General features: G+C 43.7%; 1 protein-coding gene across 4 annotated transcripts in view; it reads left to right on the top strand.

The window, feature by feature from the left end:
* The first annotated feature begins 11,412 nt into the window (after positions 1–11,412).
* The window catches only part of STAT3 (signal transducer and activator of transcription 3), a 69,952-nt gene continuing 55,692 nt past the window's right edge, over positions 11,413–25,672 (top strand). For all 4 annotated transcript variants that reach the window (XM_032396413.1, XM_032396411.1, XM_032396412.1 and 1 more), the window contains exon 1: positions 11,413–11,734. The gene's annotated coding sequence lies outside the window, so the exon portion shown is untranslated. The remainder of the gene's footprint in view (positions 11,735–25,672) is intronic.

The following is a 25,672-nucleotide window of genomic DNA, read 5'->3' as shown; positions in this document are numbered from 1 at the left end:
TCTGTGCTGGATTATGTTCTCCAAAGGCAGTTACATAGGCTGAGTTACAGAGGGCAGGAGAGAACCAGGGTGGGAAAGAGGGAGAAGACTTTGGTTTAAACCTGCCTCATGTGCCGGGGTGAGGAGTGGGAGTGGGGTGTTATTATCACCCCTATTTTAGAGGTGAAGAAACACAGAGTGACTTGTCTAAAGTCAAGTACTCAGTAACTGGCAGAGCTGGGATTCTGAGCCAGGCAGCCTGGCTCCACAGTCTAACTGTTAAGAATCTATAACCCTCTACTGTCTAGATCCACTTCCCTGCTATCAGGGCATTAGCCCTCCAGACACACTGTTTACTCAGTTTGAGCTTCCTCCAAATCTGCACTTCTGAATCAGAATCAGGCCCAGAGGAGGCAGCCTGGGGAGGGGAAAAGTCAGAGACCCTGACTCAGAGAGCTAAATGTCATAAAGGATTCTGGTGCATGTCATATGTGCCAGTCATAGCCACGCAGCATGGTTAATTTTCCCCACAATCCTGGTATGGGCATATATTTCGTTGTCTGTGCAGCTTCTCTTCCCAATGAGCAAGCAGCCTGCCCGACCGTCCACAAGCTATGGATTTCCTAGAGCAATGTACTCAAGTCATCATGTGGGTTCTGCCTGGATATTAGAATCACCCTAATGAAAATAGTGTCATTTCTGGGGCTCCATGCCAGCCTTCTGCCATGACTCAAACAAGCTGAGTCCTTCCTCATGAGCCATGCATTCCCCTTCAACTCCCTTGCCCCTGCCACCAGCAACAAGCACAGCAGTCTGGAGTTCTAAATCTCCCAAAATGGGTTGGTTTCCCACCAAAAGAAATGAAAACTGATGCTGAAAATTCAGAGCCTGGGAGCCAGGAAACTTCCCTCCTGCCAAGGGAGGATCCTTCTTCCTCTGGGATCCGGATGTACAGCTGTGAGAAGCAGGGAATGATGTCAGGACCCCAACTGTGGAGTAACAAGGCCAACGGAAACCAGGAAAAGTCCTGGGACACCAGGCCATCATTTACTTCTCTTATCCACAAAAGACACCTGACATACACACACCCCTTTCCTTCTACAAGCCATGCCCCTCACTGGTCCACCACATTTTCAATACCAGCACAATGACTTTGCTGTGCCTTCCCTACCCAGTTTTATTCTGGGCACCACTTTGTTAAGAACAGTCCTAATTCTCTGAACAGCCACATTTCTGCTGGTCCCTGCTCCATGGCATTCCTTCTTTACATCTAAGTGTGGGGCCACAGCTTCCCCAGAATCAGAAATTACTCCTTTTCCTCTTCCCTTGCTGCTGAGGAGAGGAGAGCTCAGGTTCTGATGAGATAGTCAGCTGCCTACCAATAGGATTTGATGGCATTCCAAGGTCCCACAGCTACAAAGCATCTTTTCCACAAACTAGTCCTGAACTTGCCCACCCATCATTAACATTATTTCCATGACAATAAACTAGGGGTATTATCTTCTCAAAGGATCCCATCAAATGTGACCTGGGATCTAAGGAAGTTCCCCTACAGCCTCAGATTGAGTTTATCAGGTCTCTAAGTGGTACCTCCAAAGCTCTAAGAGGTAACTTTCTATTGGGGTCAGAAGCCGCAGCCAGTCTCAGACTGGTCCAGACCCTCATCTGCTCCCACCCCGAGTATTTGAACGGACTTTAGATTCTCTTTCCAATCCATTCCCCACATTATTGCCAGATAGAGATAGAAGATCTAGTGATACAGATATTTTTTAAAGAAAACATACTTTACAGTTTAAATGCCTTCCTTTGACCAAAGGGTTAAACTTAGTGACATGGCTGACAAGATCCCTTAAGAGTCTGGTCCCACCCCAGTTCTTACCCGTTCTTTAACATGCTCTTTGCAGAGTTTGCTGGCCAGAAATGGACCACACGTTTTCAAGCCTGTGGACCTTTGCTCGGGCTGCTCTCTCTCTATGGAATGGCCTCCCCTCTCCACCTCCCCTCTTAAACCAATCTTTTCCCCAGCTTCACCCCAGTCATACTATCCATTCCCTTCTCAGGGCTCCCATAGAACTTTATGTCAATAAACACTTGTTGAATGAATGAATGAATGAATGAGTGAATGACAAGACTCTATTGGGTCATAAACTCACCTCAAACTGGTTTCATCAGAAACAGAACAAAACGATAATCAGGGTGCCTGGGCTGGCTCAGTCGGTAGAGCACAGCTTGATCTCAGGGTCGTGAGTTCAAGCCCCCCATTGGTTATAGAGATTACTTAAAAATAAATAAATAAATAAATAAATAAATAAAATAAAAAATAGGACAAATAATGCAATATATGTTAAGAAAGAAAAAAAGAAGAAGAAGAATGTAGCAGGAGGGGAAGAAGGAAGGGGGGAAATCGGAGGGGGAGAAGAACCATGAGAGATGATGGACTCTGAAAAACAAACTGAGGGTTCTAGAGGGGAGGGGGGTGGGAGGATGGGTTAGCCTGGTGATGGGTATTGAGGAGGGCACGTTCTGCATGGAGCACTGGGTGTTATGCACAAACAATGAATCATGGAACACTATATCTAAAACTAATGATGTAATGTATGGGGATTAACATAACAATAAAAAAATTTAAAAAATAAATAAATAAATAAAAAATAGGGGCGCCTGGATGGCTCAGTTGGTTAAACATCCAACTCGTGATTTTGGCTCAGGTCATGATCTCATTGGTGATGGGATTGAGTGCTGTGGCACACTCAGTGGGGAGTCTGCTTGAGATTCTCTCCTTCTCCCCCTCCCCTCACTTGTGTGCATGCGTGCTCTCTCTCCTCTCTCTCTCTCTCTAAAATAAATAAATAAATCTTTAAAAATTGAATAAAGAAAAAAGAAGCTGAAAACAAATACAGAGGGAATTTCTGTAATCAAAAAAGTTCCTGGTAATAGGTCCAAGGGTGTCTGGATGCAAATTCTGTTGTAATATTATTGGGAGTTTATCTCTCCTATTTTCTCTTTTCCATTGTGTTTGTTTGATTAATAATCAGATTTTCCCCCATGCATTGGCAAAGATGACCATCAATAACTATAGGCTTATGGTTTAACAGCTAAACAATCCCAGTTAAGAGGGTTTCTTTCCAAATCCTTCCAGCGAGAATCACAGATATGATGTTCATTGACCTTGACAGGTCATGAATCTGAATCACTGTGCCTCTGACCACATCTAGGATATGTACCACTTCTAGAACCATAGAATAGAGAGTGAAGGAAGGCTGATTTCCTGAACGAAAATTGAGTTGTCAACAGAAAGAGGAGAGGATGATGAGCAGACAAAACAACAGATGTTCTTTCCCAATGATCTGTTTGTGATACTGTGCTGGAAGCCAAGAGACTAAAAAGACAACATATCTAGCTCTTGATTTGGAAAGGGTTTGCAATTAGTGGGAAAAGCAGATGTACAAAGGAGCTGAAAGAGTTGACTGTAAGGGAGGTAAAGCGAAATGCAAAGGCAGTACACTGGAGAGGGATTAATCCTGCTTGGGGAATACGGGGACATTTATAGGAGGAAGGGGGCTTCTAAGATGCACTCCTAAACCTGGGTAGGATTTCAAATAGATGTTGCTGGAGGGCTGAGATAGCATTTTACATGCTTTTTGTGTCACCAGAGCCTGATGGTGTCTCAAATATTGCAGTGGTTAATGCTTATTTAGTTGGAAATATAAGAAAAAGATGTTGGCCATAAAGGGAAAAAGGAACTTACATTGGAAGGCTGCCAAGATATCCCACAGACTCCAAGGAATCACTGAACAGCTAAGGCAGGAAGAAAGGAACCAGGGGATCTCCAGGGACTTCTGAGAGGGAGTTGATGGATAGCCCTCTCTAACATGCTGACATTAATGGAACTCAGCTCTAAGGGCTCCCAGGCTCTGTGCCTCTCAGTTTCCAATTCCAGATTCCTGGTACAGAGAATCTGATTAAGGCAGTTAACATCAGTGTTCACCCTGGATTTAATAACCTATGGCCAGGAGGACAGGATCATGTAATACAGATGTGGCTGAAAGGACCTATTCCAGTGTATGATTGCAGAGTGGGGAGAAGAGCAATTCCCAGGAAAGAAGGATTTGTTGAGAGCCAGGCAGGACCCAAGAGGTATCTATTAACATGGTAGGTACTCAGTAAAGGTAATTGAATGAAAGCAGTGCTGTGGGACAGGGAAAGTTCTCCAGGCAAAGGGAACAGTGTTCAGGGGACGCCTGGGTGGCTCACTCAGTTAAGCGGCTGCCTTTGGCCCGGGTCATGATCCCAGGGTCCTGGGATTGAGTCCCACATCGGGCTCCTTGCTCAGCAGGGAGCCTGCTTCTCCCTCTCTCCCTCTGCTTGTGTTCTCTCTGTCAAATAAATAAAATCGTTAAAAAAAAGGGGGGGGGAACAGTGTGCAGAAAGGCAGAGGCAGGAAAGCTGAAGGCATGATCGAGGAACAGTTAATAGAACTATGGAATGTTGGAACTAAAAAGGGTTTTATTTTATAGATGAGGCAACCGAAGGAGTCATTTTACAGAGGAAGTTGCTGCGGACCCAGGAGAGAAAGTAATTTATCTGCACCTAATAAGACTCAGCATGAAAGAGTTGTCAGAAGAGAGGTGGTCCTTGAAGTGCTAGGAATAGATGAGTTTGCCAAGGGAGAGAATAAGGGGGAGAAGAGGATGGAATTTAGAATTAAAGGCAGGAGTGCCCACCTTTAGGAGGTTGTGGGGATTGGAGGAGGGGAGCAGCAAAGTGGGTCATGGATGGTCAGAGAGGGGGAAGGACATCCTGCTGGATGCAGGGTACTTTCATAAACATTATCTCAGGTAATTCTGATCAGTATTGGATGTCTCTCTGCTCAGAAAAGCCCCTGCCCTTTCCCTTCAGGGCTGTGTCTCCGCTGGGTGACCATGACCCCTGCCCCTGTCCACAGCTGCCTTGTCAAGGATGGAGATCTGGTCCTTTCTGGGCCAATGAAATCCTCTCTGCCTGCAATTCAGAATTTTGAGCTCACAGCCACAGAGCCTGAACATTTTCAGCAACAGCTTCGAGTCATAACAAAGGATGGGCACAGCTCAAATGAGATGTTCTACAAAGACTCCCTCTGGTGAGGTTCCTGAAATTGCCCTTCCCAAGGTGTGGTTGTTCAACTCTTTATTGGAATTTGGGAGAAATCTCGGTTTCCTTCCAACAAGTCTCCCCGATTTTGCGATTTAAAAAAAAATTGCATAAGATAATGATAGCTAACATCTATTGAGGGGTTGTCGTGAGCCAGATGCTGCATTGAATGCTTGGCAGGTTATCTTGTCTAGTCTTCACAACAACCTATGAGGGAGGTGCTCTCATAGTTCCTGTTTCATTGAGGAGGAAACTGAGGCTCAGAGATGTCACGCAACTGGCCCAGGGTCACATTGCTGCATAGGTGTGGTGGCCGAGCTGTGGACCCTGCCAGGATCTGGCTTTTATCAGCCATGCTTCACAGTTAACTTGAGATTATCTTCTGATCAAAGACATTTTAAAGTAAACTAATCAAAGTCAGAATTATGTACTCCATTCAAAGATGTGGGTGCTGAGGCTCAGAGAGGGTAAGGAACTTGGCCAGGGCTGCGCAGTTCATTCTGTGTCAAAGCCAGGATTCAAACCCTATGTGTCTCACTTCAGCTCCATCAGCTTTGTAGTTAATGCAATGGCTTCTATTGACCGCTGCAATGGTCAAGGGAAGAAAGAATGTCTAAGAGACAAGAGGGGAGATGATTGATAGTACCACATTCTACAGCAACGTTAAATAAAATGATGAGAAGAAGACATTAGCTTTGATGAGGAGGAGATCCCTGATGGCCTTCAAGAGCACTGTCCTATGGAGAAAAAGGACAGAAGCTACCTTGGTAGAACAAGTGGGGGTAAGGACATGGGGGACTGATGGGAGGGGGGTAACTTGAGGGTCAAGATAGGAAAGAAGGAATATCTTCAGAGACAGAAGAGAAGAATAAGTAGAGAAGGTCAGGAAGGAGAGGAGAATTGATAACTCAGAGAGGGGAAGTATGAGACCAAGAGCACTTCCACTCATTCACTAAGCATTTAATGAGCACCTACAATATGCCCAGCACTGGGGAGACAAGGGAGCAGCAAACAGGTAAGATTCATTTTCCTGGAACTGACAGATAAGAAACTTTATACAGATAAATAAAATGAGAATGATAAGAGTTCACAGGAAACAGCACATAAAGATAGTGATTAACATGCTGGGAGCAACTGTCGGTGGGGGTAGTTACACAACACAGTTACACCTGCCTATCTGAGCAGGTGAGACCAGTAGGGTGAGAAGGAACTAGCATGTGCCAAATTTGGAGAAGGAAAAAGAATGGCCTGTGCAAAGGCCCTGAGGTGGAAAACAGACTAGCTGGAATTTAGTGGGCAGGAGGGAGGTTGGTGGGATAGGCAGGGCCTTGGCAGGGATAAGAAAAAGGAGAATCGCTTTATCCTAAGCTGCATGGGCAGCCATGGAAGGGACAGAATGACATGGCATGAATGATGTTTTAAGCAGCATAGGAAAAGAGCTTTGCCTTGAAAATATTGAGGAGGGAGGACTGTTCTTCAGACAGGAGGAAGGAGAGATGCTCTTCTTTATTATTTTAGTGAAGGGGAAGTTGGGCAGTCCTGGTGAGCCTTTCTGTCGCTGAGCCCCACAGAGGTCCCATCACACACACAAGTTGCCCCTTGCTCCCTTTGGTCACCACAGTGACTCATCACCCATTTGTCACCCCCAAGATTCTTCTCCACATCTCTTCTTTGCCAAGTCTCCTTGATTTAGAGTTTAACTGCTAATTTCTCCAGGGAAGAGAGAGTAAATAAAGTTTCTAGAACCTTACAAAGTCTGATCAGTCTCAGTTCCTGATCTAGCTTATAGTTCCTGAGTCTGTCTGAAATGATAAATGGAAACTTATCTTACTTACTTATTGCCATGTAACAAACCACCCCAAAACTGGTTTAAGACAATGACAACATTTATTTTGCTCATGAATTTGTAATCTGTGTAAGGCTCAGCAAAAATGATTCACCTCTGCTTCACTTGGCCTCTGTTGGGGTGGCTTGAAAGCTGGGGGCTGGAACCATCTGGGGGCTGGCTCCACTCAAGTTGACGCTTGCTGTCAGCTGAGCCTTAGCTGGACTGTTGGCCAGAACACATACATGGGGCCTCTACATATAGCTTGGGCTTCTTCAAACAATTCTAAGGGTGAGTGTCCCAAGGGAAAGTCATGTGGAAGCTGTATCGTGTTTTATGGCCTCCCCTCAGAAGTCATACAGCATCATTTCCACTGTATTCTATTTATTAAAAGTGAGTTACCGAGGGAGTGGAATCAGACTCTACCTTTAAATGGGAGAAGTATCAAAGAATTTGCAGACATGTTTATAAACCACTACAGGCCTGAATGGGATGGACTCTGGTTTATTCACTTGATGGGTAGAGGGTGGGCACCTCATCTTTCCCCTCTTTTAGACTCTTCCTTGGGAATCCAAGAGGAAAATTAAGCCTGGGGATATAGTCAAAGAAGAGCAGCCATTCAGGCTCTCGAGTTAGACGTACTTGGATTTTAATCCTGGATCTGCCATTTACCAACTCTGTGTTCTTAGGTAAGTCACTTAACCTTGGGTAAGCCTCCTATTCTTCATCTGTAAAATCACAGTATCTTCCTCATGGGGTCATTGTAAGGATTAAGTGAGTTAATAGCTGTTTTATATATATATGCTCAGAGCAGTGGCTAGTTCATAGTAAACACCCCATGTTAGCTATTTCTAATATGATTACTCAATATATGTTTATCAATATTTAACTCATGCTCAAGTGAGTTCTGGGATGGATGCTATATGCTGGAATTATGAAAATGAGCATGAAGGGGTTCAACCTTCCAGGAACCTACAGCTATATTCCTACAGGATTATATGTATAAAAATATAAATATAATATATTCATATTATATATAATAATATATAATATATAAATATAATATATTTTATACATATTATATATATAAAATAATATATTATATATATATATATATTTTTTTTAATTTTTATTTATTTATTTGACAGAGAGAGACACAGCCAGAGAGGGAACACAAGCAGGGGGAGTGGGAGAGGGAGAAGCAGGCTTCCCACGGAGAAGGACCCCGATGCGGAGCTCGATCCCAGGACCCTGGGATCATGACCTGAGCTGAAGGCAGACGCTTAACGACTGAGCCACCCAGGCGCCCCTGTATATATATATTTTTAAGTAATCTCTACACCCAACGTGGAGTTTGAACCCATGACTCCAAGATCAAGAGGCATATACTCCACCAACAGAGCCAGCCAGGCACCCCTGGGATGTGTTTTAAGCATGCAGGCAGAGTCCAGGCTTCAGAGTCAGCCAGACCTGATTCTCATTCTGGGTTTGTCTATGGTTTCTAGTTGTGGGAACTTGGACCCATCTTTCACTTTCTCAACCATAATTTTCTCAGTTGAAAATGAGAATTATGATAGTACCTACCTCACTGGGTATTGGTGAGGATCAAATGAGATAATCAGGGTAAAAAGCTTAGCACAATTCCTGGAGCATGGTAATTACTTAATACGTCTTAACTATTAATTTCATTTATCAGGAAGTAGGCTAATTAATGGAGACATTGCAGTCCAAGGTAAAAAGTGCTATACTGGATGGGGAAACAAGCTGCTAAAGTAGTCCGGCAGGAGATTAACTTTGCCAGGAAGAATTTCGGAAAGCCCTGAGGAGGTAATGTTGGACTGGGTTTTGAAGAATGAGTAAGAGTTTTCTGGCCGAGAATGAAGAAAGAGAAGGCATTCCAGGCGGAGGGACGAAGATCTGCAAAGGCATGAAGTAAGAGAAGGTGTTGACATGTTTGGCTGAAGGTGATAAATTCAATGTGGGAGTTTAAGGTGTATGGTATGAGGGGAAGGAGGCTGGAAAACAGAGTTCAGGTCAAAGCATTGGCTTATGTGGGAGAAACTGTAAGCTATCTGTAAGCTGGGGGGATTCGGTAGAGTGTGGAGAAAGGCCAGTAGTGAGGCTGGAGAGAGGTTTTATAGGTGGAACAGATAGGCTCAGGGGAATATTTTATGTGTGCATGTGGGGGAGGGCAGTGAGGGAAACAATGGCCATCTGCTGAGGAGTCAAGGGAGGAGGGCGGGGTTTGAGTGGATGGAACAAAGCTACGGGATGGGGAGTCCAAAAACCTGGCTCTAAACCCACCTGGTATACCGCTGAGTATCTCCAAGATCTTGAGAGTGTCACACTATTTTTTTTAAGATTTTATTTATTCATTTGACACAGAGAGAGAGCACAAGTAGGGGGAGTGGCAGGCAGAGGGAGAGGGAGAAGCAGGTTCCCCGCAGAGCAGGGGGACCCCAATGTGGGACTCGATCCCAGGACCCGGGGATCATGACCTCAGCTGAAGGCAGTCGCTTACCCAACGGAGCCACCCAGGCGCCCCAGAGAGTGTCACACTATTTTATCCTTAGTTTTCTATTGGTAAATAATATGGCTTCTATCGGCTACATATAATTATTGTGAAAAAGAAAAGAGGTAATGAGTAAGTGCTTTGTAAGCAGTAAATAACAAAACAAATATCAGAACTTATGTTATTAGGGAGGCGGTCAATTGCATGGAATAGCACAGCTAAAGCAGCGTTTAGGTGAGATGGAAGGTAAGGGTATCTGTTCTACTGTTCTGGGGTGAAGATAAACACAGGAAAACACACACACACACGCACACACACACCAGATAAATACAGTAATTTCCACACTAGGACTGGGCTGGGTCTACAGGAGGGCAATGGGAAACTCAGTTCCACCACCAGTGACTTTACCAATTGTGCTATAGATGCTTTCACCTCTCACTTGGATTTAAGATCCAAATCTGGAGTCTTTGGCTGGGCTTCAAGTATCTGGGGAACCATCAGAATTTGTGAGTAAAAGTCATGCTGTAAATTTCTAGGGGCCAGAATCCACAGTCTCTAGCCGACTCTCAGAAGCATCTGTGACAACCCCCTCTCGCCCCCCAAAGGTTAAGAGTCATTGAGTTTCTCACCAGAAATTGAGAAATTTCTCACCAGAAGGCGACAGGTGTTCATTTTTAATTTTTGACTTTTCTAAACTACTTCATTTTTCGAAACAAGGACATGTTTCATTGAACCATGAAATGAAAAGTTTCACTGAAAAAAACTCATCAGGGGCACCTGGGGGGCTCAGTCAGTTAAGCGTCTGCTTTTGGCTTGGGTCATGATCCCAGGGTCCTGGGATCAAGCCCCGAAGGGAGCCTGCTTCTCTTTCTCCCTTTCCCTCTGCCTGCCGCTCCCCCTGCTTTTGCTCTCTCTCTCTGTCAAATAAAATCTTAAATAGAAAAGAAAAGAAAAGAAAAAAAAAACTCATCAGGGGTTATCTGGATGGTGCCATAAGCGCCCTGTTTAGATTTCATCCTTATACCTCTTTGTATTAAACACAATAAACACAAATATTACTAGCTGTTATTTTTAAAAACCCTGATAGTGTCAGCGCGTGAGCAAACACACACACACACACACACACCATTCCATTATGCAAGGTACATCCCCTATTTTGTAAGGTAAAATGACTACATTTCCTATAAACTACTGGCTTCAATGCAGTAAAACTTGGAATCGAAGTAGACTAGACGAAGAAGAAAAAGGCAGGCAATTTCAAGTATTTCAGCTCAGACTTATAAAAATAATGTGTGTATGTGTCAATCTTCACATGCGCTGCCGTCTGCCTTCTTGTGAACCCGCCAATGTGCGAGCCGTTGGCGTTTGATGCTTGAAGCGACGGAACGGAGGACAGGGTTAAATCCACTACCCTCTCCCCACGCACTCTAGTAATTACTCTATTTCCACGTCATGTTTCCGGGTGTGTGTGTCCCGACTCACGCAGAAACTGAAGTTCAAAGCAGGCGGGAGTCATCCATGTTCTTTTTGCTGTCCCCAGAAACCCAATTCTGGCGTTGGGCCCCCTGAGGATCTGGCGATACCTGGGGACTGTCTAACTGGTTGATTCCCACGTGGTAAGTCGCTTGCAAACTCGCCCCCACGTGGTGCCAAGGGCTGGGAAAAGGGAGAGCAGGCAGGAGAGAGCCGCATCAGGGGCATTTAAAGTGTCCTGACGTCACGCATTGCCAGGAACTCAGCTGAGTTTTCAGCAGGACATTCCGGTAATCTTCCCTCCCTCCCCCCGGGTTTCTGTGCCCAAGGCCGCGGCTCTTCTTCTGCTGTGGTGGGGGGAGGAGCACTAAGTGCTAGGAACAGCCAGAACTGGGGCGTTCCCAGCCTAATGTTGGCCCCGCCCTTTCCCCAGAGGCTCTTCTCATTGGCCAGTGGGTGGGGCTTCGGGTGTACTGTATATGCACCAGTGCTTCTGGGAGGCCAGGGAAACTGGCCGTTTCATGAATTATGCAGAAGCGGCGTGTCTCTGCCAGGCTAGGGCTGGGCGGGGATTGGCTGGAGGGGCTGTAATTCAGCGGTTTCCGGAGCTGCCGCGGCGTAGACGGGGAGGGGAGTCTGGGGTTCCGACGTCGCCGCGGAGCGAGCGAGCCCGAACCGGATCCTTGACGAGCTGCCCTGCTCGGCGCTCTCTCTCGGTGTCTGCCAGGAGAGGCCCCGCGGCCTGAGGGAGCCCCGCGGCCCGCACCCCGGCGCAAGCGCAGCCCCGGCCTATCGGGCCTGAGCCCGAGAAACAGGTGAAGGGGGTGAAGGGTGGGGCCGCCCCCCCCGACGGCCCCCAGGCCTGGGGATCCGGAGGGGGGCGCGGGAGGGGCCGGGAGCCTCTGCAGTGTTTGGGGGAGTTGTGGATGGAAACTTAAGAGGGGCGGGGGGGGGGAATACGTGGAGACGCGAGGGTCGATCTGAAGGGACAACTCCCGGGATGACAGGAGCGGGCCTCTGAAGGGACAGGGGGCGCTGGAAGGAAGTTTCGTTCTTTGGAGAAAGGGCAGACGCCGAGGAAGAGAGAAAATGGGCTCAAGGGGGAGGACAGTGGGGCGAGGGCACTCCAGGGTGGGGGTGGCAGGAGTGAGGGACAGCCCCCCGACTTCCTGCTCCCAGAGGCTCTGGGGACGTTCCGGCCACAGGAGCAACTGTCAGGCCGGCAGAGATCACGGGCGGGAGGTGGGGGTGTTGGAAAGAGCTTTCTCCCCTCTCCCCGGCGGCGCCCGGCGGCTCCCGGCTGAGCCAATTCCTCGGCCTTGCCCTGTTCCCTCTCCTTTAGGAGCCAGCTGTGCCCCTCTAGAGGTGGGAATAGGTGTCTTCCTCCTACAGCCCCACAGGCTGGTTGGTTGTGGGTAGGATTATTGCATAAGAATCAAGTTTCCTGTAGGGAAATTGACAGTCTTGTACTCTTTATAAATTCCCTCCACTCTTTTTTTTTTTTCCTAGATAAAACCTTGCTTCCCTCCTCCCCTTCTAAAAACAAAACAAAGCAAAATAAAACCCCCATCAAGCCAGTTCTAGAGAGAAATAAACCTCTTTCTTCCTTGACATTGTTCTTTTATAAACACCTGGTAAACTTGGCCAGAAGATAAATAATTGAGCCCTTGCGTTTACTGGATTGTGGTGTTGCTTAATTGCATAGGACAGAATGAACCAATCGAGTGTGGGAGTTTTCTGTCTTTGAGCCAAGATCTTGGGTAAACGCAGAGGGAAACAAAGACAGGCTGGCCTTGGCGAAGCCGAGCGTGCAAACTTTACCTGCGATTGGGGGGTGTGGTTGGGCTTAATTTAGCGACATTCAAACCATCATCCAAGTTGCTTTTTCCATGTTTAGTGCACATCTTTCTGTGTTACATCAAGTGTGTGTGGTATTGACACTTAAAAAAAAATAAAAATGTATGTAATGTGTATCTGCTGGTTTTTATCATGTGTGCATCTACAGGCTATATTCTGTGTATGGGTTGTAACTTTTTGGCTGGCTGTGCTGATAAAGCATTGGTTGGAATAAATCAGAACAGTATAAATCATCTCAGTCTTTCATATGTGGATTTAAACTGTTATGACTTGATTCAGCCAAATTTCTGTTTTATATTAAATATGTCTGTGTTCCCTGAGTCGACACATTTATTTCCTTGTTACATGTGCCGGACTGGCACACTAGCAGAATTTTTGCTCAGACATTTGCATAGTGGGATGGGGAAAAGAAGTCTGGAATACTGAAAAAAAAATTGTTGTAGATATTGGAGGGTTGATCTTAAAGTCTATATATTTGTTAGCATATCCACCACAGAGAACCACTAGCAAATTCATGGGTCTTTTATTTCTTTTTTTTTTTTTTTTTTAAAGATTTTATTTATTTATTTGAGAGAGAGAATGAGATAGAGAGAGAGCATGAGAGGGAGGAGGGTCAGAGGGAGAAGCAGACTCCCTGCTGAGCAGGGAGCCCGATGCGGGACTCGACCCTGGGACTCCAGGATCATGACCTGAGCCGAAGGCAGTCGCTTAACCAACTGAGCCACCCAGGCGCCCTGGGTCTTTTATTTCTGTATATAGTACTTTTGGGAAGAATAACTGTTTAGAAATATCCACAGCTGTGACTTGCCTTACAAAGAGTAGATAGTTCGTATGACATTAACCCCATTTTATAGATAAGGAAACTGAGGCTAAAGGAACAAGGCGCTTGCCCAAGGCAGCAGAGTGTCACAGTGGTAGAACTTGTACCTTTGGCATATTTTGTGTTATTTTGACCTATGTTAAATATTAGATCTTGATTTACAGTGAGTGTAGACCCTGCTGGGGAAAGTGTCACTGAAATTCTCACATCTATCTGGACAGTGAAATACCACAAATAGGCTGTAAGACTCCAAGGGAGATAGCCAATAAACAGGTGCAAAAAGAAGTAGAACTAGGGTTTGTTTAGGTTACTTTTCCGTCTGCTGTGTATAACTTGGGAAGTCACTAACTTCTTAGTCAGCATAACTTGTCATCAGAATTTAGCTATTTGCTAATGGAGAGAGATAAAAATGCCATTTAAATCCAGAGTGCCTTGTGGCTTGATCAGTGATCATTTGTGTCTCTAGAAAGTTGCTTTCTCCTCCTGCTTCTGCTTGTCTTGACTTTCTGATGTGAGATGGGGCAGAGGTTGTGACCATTCCAGATGCTGAGTCCAGCACCTTTTTACCTTATGGTTTCCCCAGAGGTGGTGTACAGATCAACAAATATTTGCTTTTTGCAACTTTGTGAAAGTTGCCATGAAGAATCAGAGGCTTTGTTCACAGGACTTGCAGTCCACTGAGGGGACTTGATAAATGCTTTATCCCTATAGGGCAACATGTCCTCAAAGAGGTGGTGAGGTGTTAAGCCTGTGCCATCCAACAAGGTAGCTGTTACATATTAAAGTATATATAAAGCACATCTATAGAACATTCCCATTGTCCTGGAAAGTTCTGTTGGACAGTGCTGCACTAAGTGCTATGGTCTTCAGAGGAAGGAGAGGTTATGAGGCCTGGAATGGTCTAGGAAGTCTTCTTGCCAAAGGAGAGATTTGATATGGGTCCCAAATAATAGCTGAAATGTGATAGGTGTAAAGAATTTGGGGTGAAGAGGTATGGTGGTACAATAGGAACAAAATCCTGGTAGATTAGGAAGGTAAGTAGGGGAGGAGTGTCTACTCATAAGAGGCCTTGAAGGCTAGACCCTGGAATTTCAGGTTTTGTCCTTCCAAAGATTTGTGAGGCCAGGTATTGGTGTTTAATTATGGAGTGCCCACTGTGTGTCGGGTGCGTGCCTGGCATTGGTTAATTTGTACAAAGTAGATCAGTGCACATGGCCTAGGGGAGTTGTCCTTGGGCCTGAGCTTATAAGTTGGGCCAGCACCCAGAGAGGTGTTCTGACTTAACAGATTGATGTGTTTAAGTGCAGAAGTGTCTTTTAGGATTTTTAATTGACTGTAAATGGCCACTTACATTTTATGTCTTCCATATTTAAACAATTTTACTATAACTTTTGGGTCATTTATAAAAAACACCAAAAGAGCACTTGAGGATGTCCCCAAATCTTGAAGAAGTCCTGGTTCCTGGAGCAGCCTTGGTGAGATCCAGCAGGATGACATTGCCGGGCCGTTTCAGTCTTTGTCAGTTATGGTGAAAAGAATTAATGTCCCAGTTACACATTTGTTACTCAGAACCTCGGCTTACTATGGTGCACTTTAGTCTGGATGGCCAGATGGTACTTTGGTGGTCAGTTGTTTGAAATGTCTCTAGTTTTGGGGGCGCCTGGGTGGCTCAATCGTTAAGCGCCTGCCTTCGGTTCAGGTCATGATCCCAGGGTCCTGGGTTCAAGCCCCACATCGGGCTCGCTGCTCAGCCGGAAGCCTGCTTCTCTCTCTCCCACTCGCCCTGCTTGTGTTCCCTCTCTCGCTGTGTATCTGTCAAATAAATAAATAAAATCTTAAAAAAAAATGTCTCTAGGTTTTAAAAGGAACAGCATGTGGAAGGATGAATTTCTGTTCTGCTCAGTTCTCATTATGTTAGGATTATCACAACTCTTCGGTCAGGCAGGCAAACGTTTTATTTCATTTTTGTTTTGTTTTAATTTATTTATTATCAGCAAACATTTTATACTGAAAACCAATTACTATGCTAGGCGGTATCCAAGGGTAATGAAATATTGTTACTATTTTCACGGAACTAGAGGCATTGTGCGGACCAGGGTGTGTGTTGCTTCAGTATGGACACAGGGCAGGGGAGGTGACAGGATAAGAGGTTCACATCACATCTGATGCTCTGGAGTCAGATTGGTCTGGGATCAGATCCTGGATCTGCTACTTCCTCCTCCTCCTTCTCCTTCCTCCTCCTTAACTGAGTCTCAGTTTCTTATCTGTAAAAGTAGAGGATAACAGGGCCTATGTCCTAGGTCTGTTGAAGATTCAATGAGATAATATAGGTAAAATGCTTAGCATAATGCCTGCCCCACAGTGAGAACTCAATAAATCTAAGTTCCTATAAAATATCCCAGAAAAGAGATTCATTCTCTTCAGGGGTGGGAAAAGGCTTTATCACAGAGGGGCTTTATCAGGTCGGAATGCCTATGAACGGGGTTTTGTAGGGTGAATAGGAATTCTCCCGACAAAGTTGAGTGGTGAACAGTTGCGTTCAAGGCCAGGAAACATGAATGTGTAGAGGCTTAACACAGCAGAGAGTGTCCAGGGAGCTACAAGTGCAGGTTCTTAATTTAGGAGGGCTGAACTGAGGGGAGAGGAAGCCGCTGAGCTACGGCCCTTCCCCCTACTCTTCTGTTCCTTATTGGGTTCACATGTCATTAAAACTAAGTTGTTTGGTCCTGCTTACAAAAGAAATATATGCTATTACAAAACATTCACATTTGTAGAACTATAAGCTATGTGTATTTTATATATATCCTGTTAATAGTTGTATTAATGTTTAATGGTGTGTATATCTCCAGATTTTTTGCACCTTTTTCTACTTACCAATTTATCTTGGACACATTTTTTGCAAACTTCTTTTTAGTAGCCTAATAAAAGAACAATAAGGAAGGCAAATCTACCCCCCAAAATACAATAAGGTTTGGATTATCTGGCTTTTCTTTCTGCTACCCCCACCCAGAAGAATAAATGACTCTTCTAATCACTGAACTTTTGCCTGACCTTTGGCTTTATAACTACATTGGACAAGGAACTTATTTTGAACTTTCCTAAGGTAACACGGTAGTGTAAAAATGCTTGGGCCATGTGTTCAAGGGTCTCATGATCCAAAGTTGCTATAGGAAGTAAAAGAATGGGCTGTGAGGTCAGACTCCTTGGGCTTTAATCCCAAATCCAGCACTCCTTAGACTTTGGGTCAGTTGCTTTAACTTCTCTGGGCTTCAGTTTCTCTAGCCATAAAATACAAATACCAGGCTTCATTGTAGGGAAGTTGTGAGGATTAAGCAAGATAATTTGCATATATATGTATGTGTATATGTTTGTTTGTTTTAAAGATTTTATTTGTTTACTTGATAGAGCACAAGCAGGGGGAGCGGCAGGCAGAGGGAGAGAGAAGCAGGCTCTCCACTGAGCAGGGAGCCTGATGCAGGGCTCGATCCCAGGACTCTGGGATCACGACCTGAGCCAAAGGCAGACACCCAAATGACTGTGCCCCTGTTTGTTTATTTATAGTAGGCAATATGCCCAATATGGGGCTTGAACTCAGCACCCCTAGATCAAGGGTCGCATGCTCTACCGGCTGAGCCAGCCAGGCGCCCCACAAGATAATGTAAAGCACTTTGCACAATGCCTGGCGGATTGCTAAAATTTTAGTGCTAATAATTAATATCATTAAAAACTGCAGTATCTACCTACAAAGTCAGGCAAGTTATGATTCATGGTAGCCATTAATGACCCAAAGGAAAGAAGGAGTAATTGGGAGATTCTAACCTAATAGGAAAAAACTAAATGAATAGGGACCAGGGGGATTTACATTGTGGTGGAGGAGATGGAGGCTGTCACGTAAAAGGAATAGGCAAACCGTAAATTCCTGTTTACACGAATGCCCATGTGATAGGTCTCTTTGCCTCTTCCAAAGCCTATGATTGTGGCCATTTAAGTAATACTCGACACATTAAAAATTTATTACCACTTAGGAATTTGAACAGTCCCTTGGAGTTCATAACACCAAAAGTGCACATGATGTTGAAGGTTTGAGGGGGAGAGGAGCCAGACACGGAAGGTGGGGCTGCATACTGTTTGGGGGTGTGGCGCATCCCAAGTGGAATGAATGACCTGTCTGAGGCTAGGAGGTAATTTGTCCCTTCACGTGTGTGTGTGTGTGTGTGTAAGTGCGTATGTTTTCACCGGAGGAGTAGAGCTTTATTTTCTTGTCCTGTAACTTTCCTTCACAAACGCATCTGTATTCAAAATAGCCTTGCGGTTAAGAAGAATCACTCAGCGGGGTGCCTGGGTGGCTCATTGGGTTAAGCACTTGCCTTCGGCTCAGGTCATGATCCCAGAGTCCTGGGATCGAGTCCTGCATCAGGCTCCCTGGTCGGCGGGAAGCCTGCTTTTCCTTCTCCCTCAGCTGCTCCCCCACCTTGTGCTCTCTCACTCTCTCTCTGTCAAATAAATAAATAACATCTTAAAAAAAAATAGAAAAAAAAAAAAAGAAGAACCCCTCAGCTTCTCCCTGAAACAAGTTTTTTCACACTGGCTCTCCCGTTCGGGATCCGAGAAGCCAGGAAAGAAAGGCCACCCTGTTGCTTCTAGCACGTATGTGGGGCAGGAGGAAGCCAGCAGAGCTTGAAAGAGAAAGTAAACCTTCTGGTAAATAAATGGCTTCCCTATTGTGGAGGAGGAGCACAAATTATTAGGGGGATGTTTGGGTAGTTTTTGTAAAAGACATTTCTGAAAACTGATTTAGATTAGCGAAGGTGAGCTCAATTTAGGAAAACCCTGCCCAGTCTGGTGTTAACCACCTGTTTTCCCGCTTTGTTGGTTGATTTTATTAGTTTTCGGTATCCTGACCACTCATTCTGGTTATGAGAAATGGAGGATTTGAGTCTGAATTTGAGCACCTGCTTAGGTGAAAGCTTCCTAAAATGCATGTTTTTCGAGTCTTTTCTAAGGTTACTTTTGTTTTGCTGTTTAGCATATGCTGTTTCTATGACAGAAAAGCATAAGACTTTCCTTTGTTCTCCCTTTCTCTCCCACCAAGGTAATCTTCAAAACCCCAAAGCCCAGATGTTAGCTGTGTAATTACCTCTCCTATAAACCAATCAGAGTGCAACATTGCATTGAGTTAGCATTAAAGTAGTCAGCCTTTGAATTTTTTTCTACTTGTGGTTTAGACACGATAAATATTTAATCTCAGACTGATTTTGTCTGACAGATCAGTTTGGTATTTGGGCCCCTTTTTATCAATATGTTTAGGGAAAGCAAATTTATTGAAACGTTAACCAAAATAAAACATAATTAAGATGGTGACTGTTTTATGCATAGGGGCAGATGGAACAATTGAAGCATTCTGGAGCCAAATATCAATATTTATTCTTTTTTTTTTTTTTTTAAGATTATTTATTTATTTGAGAGAGAGGAGAAGGAGCAGAAGGAGAGGGACAAGCAGACTCCGGAGCCCTAGGTGAGGCTCCATCTCAGGACCCTGAGATCGTAACCTGAGCAGAAACCAAGAGTCGGACTTTTAACCGACTGAGCCACCCAGGTGCCCCCCCTTTTTTAAATTTTTATTTACTTTATTATTTTTTAAGATTTTATTTATTTATTTATTTGACAGAGAGACAGACCCTGGGAGAGGGAACACAAGCAAGGGGAGTGTGAGAGGGAGAAGCAGGCTTCCTGCTGAGCAGGGAGCCCTATGCTGGGCTTGATCCCAGGACCCTGAGATCATGACCTGAGCCGAAGGCAGACGCTTAATGGCTGAGCCACCCAGGTGCCCCTCTCTCTTTTTTTTTTTTAAACAGGTATCACATTCTGTTTAATTTGGGAACTCCTGGGGTTTTTTTTGTTTTGGGGGTTTTTTAGAGAAGGAGAGAGAGAGAATGGCAGAGGGAGAAGGAGAGAGGGAATCCCAAGCAGGCCCCTCGCCCAGTGCAGAGCTCCATGCAGGGCTCGACCCCATAACCCCAAGATCATGACCCGAGCCCAAATCAAGAGTCAGATACTCAACTGACTGAGCAACCCAGGTGCCCCACAAATATCAATATTTATTCTTAATTCTATGTGTTATTGTCCTTTTGCATTTAAGTGCATAAATAAGAGTGGACTGTAACTGTGTAGATGCACATGGGACACCTTAAAGTCCTAATAACTGTGTTGGAGAATATTGGGTTCATGGAGCCATCTGAAATTCCTGTTTCTCAGTGTACCACTGTGGTGCCAGACATTGATAGTGGGTGAGGTTGTGCCTGTTGGGGGGCTGGTTTATGGGAACTCTGTACTTTCTGCTCAGTTTTGCTTTGAACCTAAAACTGCTCTAAAAAGTAAAGCTTATTAATTAAAATCCTATTTCTGCAGAAATATCCAGGGTGCCCTGGGTCAGAAGTGCTCTGTGTGATTCCACAGACTTCTGCCTCAGTTTACCCTAACTTTTACAATCAGGGTACCATTCTTATATACCCAGTGAGAATATCTTCCGAGTAGGGGAGACTGAGGCTGGATGTGGGGGATAGAGAAGACCCACACACCAAACAGTCTGTAGATTAAACTACTTCCCCTTTCCCCTAGGAAAGATGAATGCTAGCTAGTCTTAACCACAGATTTGCTGCAAGAATATATCAGTTTTGTTTTTCGGTTCCAGACTCCAGGTTTCTTTATCGTAAAAGCAATATTTTAGGGAAAAAAAAGAAAGAAAAAGTTTAAATTAATCAGTACACAAAGGTTTGTAGTGAGCGGAAAGTTTTCTTTTTACCTTATCCTCTGAATTCTCTTTCCCAGGGACAGCTAGTTACCCATTTCTTATTTTTTCAGAGTGATTTCATTTGTATGCATGCAAACATATTATTTTCTCTCTCTTTTTCCCTTCCCAAAGAATGTAGTACATTATACACATAATTCTGTATCTTACTTTTTGTCACTTTATCTCAGTAAACACTTCGTGTGAATATGTTTGTCTCATGTTTTTGTGTGTGTTTGTTTTTAAGATTTTATTTTTAAGTAATCTCTCTACACCCAACCTGGGACTCGAACTCATAACCCTGAGATCAAGAGTTGCACATTCTTCCGACTGAGCCAGCCAGGCACCCCTGTCTAGTTTTTTTTTTTTTTTTTAAAGATTTTATTTATTTATTTGACACAGAGAGAGAGAGGGAACACAGGCAGGGGGAGTGGGAGAGGAAGAAGCAGGCTTCCCGCCAAGCAGGGAGCCCGATGCGGGGCTCGATCCCAGGACTCTGTGATCATGACCTGAGCCGAAGGCAGACGCTTAACGACTGAGGCACCCAGGCTCCCCCCTGTCTAGTGTTTTTTAAGATCTGCATAGTATTCTAGGCGATGGATGCCATCATTTATTTAGATTTTTCTTTTTTAAGTACAATCTACCCCCCCAATGTGGGGCTCAAACTCATGACCCCAAGATCGAGAGTCACATGCTCTACTGGCTAAGCCAGCCAGATGCCTCTTGCTTTTAGTTTAGTTTTTTTTTTTTTAATTTTAATAATTTATTTAATCTAATGATAGTCATAAACTGCAGAATCTAAAGACAGAAAACAATGTGGTAAATATCCTCATATTTGTCTTTGCGCACATATGAATAAATCTGTACATCTATACTTTTAATGTTTTAACCATACTATGCATACGGTTTAGAAATGTAGCTTTTCAGTTAATAGTGCAGATTCTTTTTTTTCTTTTTTTTTTAAGATTTTATTTATTTATTTGACAGAGAGAGACACAGTGAGAGAGGGAACACAAGCAGGGGGAGTGGGAGAGGGAAAAGCAGGCCTCCCGCGGAGCAGGGAGCCCGATGCGGGGCTTGATCCCAGGACCATCAGGACCTGAGCCGAAGGCAGAGGCTTAATGACTGAGCCACCCAGGCGCCCCAGAGTGCACACTCTTCTTCTGAAACTTTAATTCTGGGGAGAAATCTAGCTATGTCATTAAATGAAACTCCAGTCTGTCACTTGGGCAGGTAGGAATATTACAACTCCCCACCCTCACCCAGTGCCTACCACCCACTCAGTTTTTTTGAAAGCTTGCTGTTCATATACCTATGATGCTAGGGCCCAGGTTCCATTAATTTCAACCACTCCAGTCCTAAAGCAACAGGCTATTTTGTGTCCTTGGGCAAGTGCGGGCAGGAGCTGTTTTTGGTTTCTGTATTGTTCCCTTGGATAGGCTGCTTATTGATGCTTCTGTTTGAGGTGTCTGTAGGAGCCGTTCTCAGAGTGTGGTCCACAGATCCCTGAGGGCCCCTGAGACCTTCCACAGGGGGTCTTTGATATCAAAGCTATTTTCAGAATGTTATTTGTGTCTTTTACTTAGTTGGAATTTACATCTAACACTAGTTATTGTATGTAGTGCACTCACAGAAAGAAAAACTGACTTAAGAATGTCCATGATAGGTGGCACCTGGGTGGCTCAGTCATTAAGCGTCTGCCTTCGGCTCAGGTCATGATCCCAGGCTCCTGGGATCCAGCCCCCCTGGGGCTCCCTGCTCAGTGGGAAGCCTGCTTCTCCCTCTCCCTCCCACTCCCCCTGCTCGTGTTCCCTCTCTCGCTGTGTCTCTCTCTGTCAAGTAAATAAATAAAATCTTTTAAAAAAAAAAATGTCCATGATACAATAGTAAACAATATTAGTTTCTTTCCCTTTCAACTCTGGAGGATGTGCCTTTTTTGATATTCTGTGATGAAATGGGAGGCAGGCATAAAGCACTTCTGCACTCAGAATTATGGTGGTTGTCTCAGGGAAGAGCTCTTGTGGGAACATTTCAGTTATAATCTCAAACTAGCTGCTTTTTTTCATGAAACACAGTTTTTACTTTGAAAGAATGACAGACAAACCAACCGGAATGTTGGTAGACATTTCCTCAAAAATGAAAGAAGAGAAGCTGTCTCTTCAAGGAAAACAACTGGCAATATTTGTTGCCAATGATAAAATTTAAGCTTTCGAGTGAAAATTAGAATTTGGGGAAACTTGAGAGAAAAATTGTGAGTTTGATGGCTTTCTCATATTAATGAATGGAATTTTTTTAGTAAAACAAATGTGATTTTTTGATAGTTTATAACAAAATGTGTCGACATTTGGAAAGTCTGCGTGTCTCTGAGAGAGTGTTTTCCAAATGATTAGTGCACAACATTACTAAATCATGCTTGGGGAAACACTCTATTCAAAATGCCGGGTAGACTCATGGATCTCATTGCAGCTGAGTATGAAAAGTTAATTGAGATCCAAAGGCATGCAATCCACATTGCATCTGATCTTTAAGAAATTACCACTTGTTGAATTTTGGTGTAGTGTTAAGGAATATCCAAAATTATCTGTAAAGGCTATTAAGATACTCTCCTCCCTTTTCCAACTAGTGTGAAGTCAAGTTTTCTTCATCAAAGCAACATACTGCAACAGATTGAATGCAAAAGCAGATGTGAGACTTCAGCTGTCTTCTATTAAGCCAGACAATAGAGAAATTTCTAAAACTTTTAGTGTCACTCTTTCCACTAATTTTTTTTTGTTTTGGAAAATATAGTTATTTTTCATAGAAATGTTATTTATGTTAACATATAATAGGTTTATTATTTTTTAAATGAATTAATATTTTTAAAATTTCTGTTTTAATTTTTTTTCTTTTTTTAAAGATTTCTATTTATTTTTTTTTGACAGAGAGAGACAGCAAGAGAGGGAACACAAGCACAGGGAGTGGGAGAGGGAGAGGCAGGCTTTCCGACAACGAGCTGGGAGCCAGATGGGGGGCTCAATCCCAGGACCCTGGGATCATGACCTGAGCCGAAGGCAGACGCTTAATGACTGAGCCACCCAGGCGCCCCTCTGTTTTAATTTCTAATACAGTAAATATTGGTAGATATAACCTTCATAAATAAATGCTCTTTGAGGTCCTTATTTTTAAGAATATAAAGGGGTCCTGACAACAAAAAGTTTGAGAACTCCTGGTCTAAAGATTTTAGTACAAGAACCTCCAGGATACTTGTTTAGAAAAGAAAAAGAAGATTTTATGGTTTTGACCCAGGAATCTGATTTAGTAGATCTAGGGTCATTTTAACAAGTAGTCAGGTATTCTTTTTTTTTTTTTTTAAAGATTTTATTTACTTATTTGACAGAGTGAGAGATAGCGAGAGCAGGAACACAAGCAGGGGGAGTGGGAGAGGGAGAAGCAGGCTTCCTGCCGAGCAGGGAGCCCGATGTGGGACTCAATCCCAAGACCCTGGGATCATGACCTGAGCTGAAGGCAGACGCTTAACGACTGAGCCACCCAGGCGCCCAAGCAGTCAGGTATTCTGATGTAGGTGGTCCTTGGCTTGAGACATGATGCTCTAAAGAACCATAAGCTATAAAGTCTTTTTTCAGATTAGCAAAGTCATGTCCACAGGGTTTAGAAATCATTGTTGTTTTGGACATAAAGGTAAATGGTAGACATGTAGTTTACTGAGGAAAAAATGCTTTGGAGATTCTTTTTTCTTTCTTTTTATTTATTTATCTTTTAAAAGATTTTAAGTAATCTCTACACCCAGTGTGGGACTTGAACTCACAACCCCAAGATCAAGAGTCGCATGCTTAGGTGCCTGGCTTGCTCAGTTAGAGGTGCATATTGCTCTTGATCTCGGGGCCCCTGGATATTTCTTTTTATTCTGTTTACTCTTCTTAGTATTTACGGACCTTAATATTAATCATGGGTGGATTATGACTATCAAAAAACTCATGACTTTACTAGATTAATGTTCAGTCTTGTTTTATTGATAAACAGTACATGAACATATTAAGACAGTTTCTGACTGCTTTGATTAATTTCAGACATGTCTTTATAATAAGTTTCAGACATGTCTATTTCAGACATGTCTTTTTTTAATATTATTTCTTAAAGAATTTATTTACTTAATTGTTTTAGAGAGTGAGCTAGAGCGAGGGGAGGGGCTGAGGGGGAGGGAGAGTGGGACAAGCCGACTCCAGAGCCCTACACGGGGCTCAATCTCATGACCCTGAGATCATGACCTGAGCCGAAATCAAGAGTTGGATGCTTAACCAACTGCGCCACCCAGGCGCCCCTTCAGACATGTCTTCATAATAAAGTTAACTTTCATTTATTACGTGTAACATAAGTAAAATTCTTATTTTCCTATATTGCTTATATAACCAATTCAAGGAGGAATTTACTTGTCAGAGATCACACAGTAGAGATAAGACTTACAAACAGATCGTTTATCTCCACTAGCCTGGGAATTTGGAAGACTCCAAGTTTGTGTTCTGGCTGTACCATTATCTTTGTGATCACTTAACATTTCTGTCCTTATCTGTAAAACGGGAACAACAACCCATTTGATAGAATTGTTACAGTATCTTGGCCACCTCAGGGTTCTCTTTGGTTGAGTGCTTGACTGGGAAATCCAATGTGAATTCATGCTTCAGGCCAGGTTCTGTCTGGGTGTGATTCTAAGTATTTATTCTTTCTCTTTCTTTTTTTTTCTTTTTTTCTTTTTTTAAGATTTTATTTATTTGCGAGAGAGAGAATGAGAGACAGAGAGCATGAGAGGGAGGAGGGTCAGAGGGAGAAGCAGACTCCCTGCTGAGCAGGGAGCCCGATGTGGGACTCGATCCCGGGACTCCAGGATCATGACCTGAGCCGAAGGCAGTCGCTTAACCAACTGAGCCACCCAGGCGCCCTATTCTTTCTCTTTCTAAATCATGTCTACTACCTCACATTGTTGGGTTATAATTTCATGAGTAATTGAGCCTTTTCATAAGTTCTTATGTAGACGCTGATGGATAAGATCAGTTCTTTTCTGGGTGCTTACATCATGCAAAACTACGATGTACATGAGGTGACTTATTTTTCCAAGTATATTATTCATTTTGAGAAGACTTAATAGAAAATTTTTTTAAATTGGGGAGATAGCTCATCTATCTGGAATAAAATTTAAGCTCTGTAGGTCAGATTTATCTTTATTTATTTTTTTTTTTTTAAGATTTTATTTATTTATTTGAGAGAGAGAGAATGAGAGAGAGCACATGAGAGGGG

Source organism: Phoca vitulina, unplaced genomic scaffold (genome assembly GCF_004348235.1).
Source record: "Phoca vitulina isolate PV1807 unplaced genomic scaffold, GSC_HSeal_1.0 scaffold92, whole genome shotgun sequence".
Lineage (NCBI taxonomy): Eukaryota > Metazoa > Chordata > Mammalia > Carnivora > Phocidae > Phoca > Phoca vitulina.
This window is presented reverse-complemented; position numbering and strand designations above follow the sequence as displayed.